This window comes from Gavialis gangeticus, unplaced genomic scaffold (genome assembly GCF_001723915.1).
Source record: "Gavialis gangeticus isolate Ggan-Ray unplaced genomic scaffold, GavGan_comp1, whole genome shotgun sequence".
NCBI classification, from domain to species: domain Eukaryota; kingdom Metazoa; phylum Chordata; order Crocodylia; family Gavialidae; genus Gavialis; species Gavialis gangeticus.
The window spans coordinates 61,982,194-61,982,399 of record NW_017729032.1 but is presented as its reverse complement, the minus strand read 5'-3'; the positions used below and the strand labels follow the sequence as shown (position 1 = coordinate 61,982,399).

Below are 206 nucleotides of genomic sequence, written 5' to 3'. Positions count from 1 at the left end.
AACTAAAATGGGGAGGGGAAGGGGGCGGGGCGCCGCTCGCTCGATGGGGCTTTACCTTGATGGCGTAGGGAGGCTCCTCGAAAGTGACCAGCATGTACCTGTCCCCGCGGCTCGCGGGGTCCCGGGCGCGGAGCTGCGGGGGGACAAAGCGCACAGTTACCCCGAGCCGGCCCCGCGCCGCCCCGCCCGCGCCCCCTCGCCCCCCC

The 206-nt window shown here is 73.3% G+C and overlaps 1 protein-coding gene across 1 annotated transcript in view; it reads right to left on the bottom strand.

The window, feature by feature from the left end:
• Positions 1–167, bottom strand: part of INTS6 (integrator complex subunit 6) — an 83,490-nt gene extending 83,323 nt beyond the window's left edge. The window contains exon 1 of the transcript XR_002098922.1: positions 56–167. The gene's annotated coding sequence lies outside the window, so the exon portion shown is untranslated. The remainder of the gene's footprint in view (positions 1–55) is intronic.
• Between the last annotated feature and the right edge of the window lie 39 nt (positions 168–206).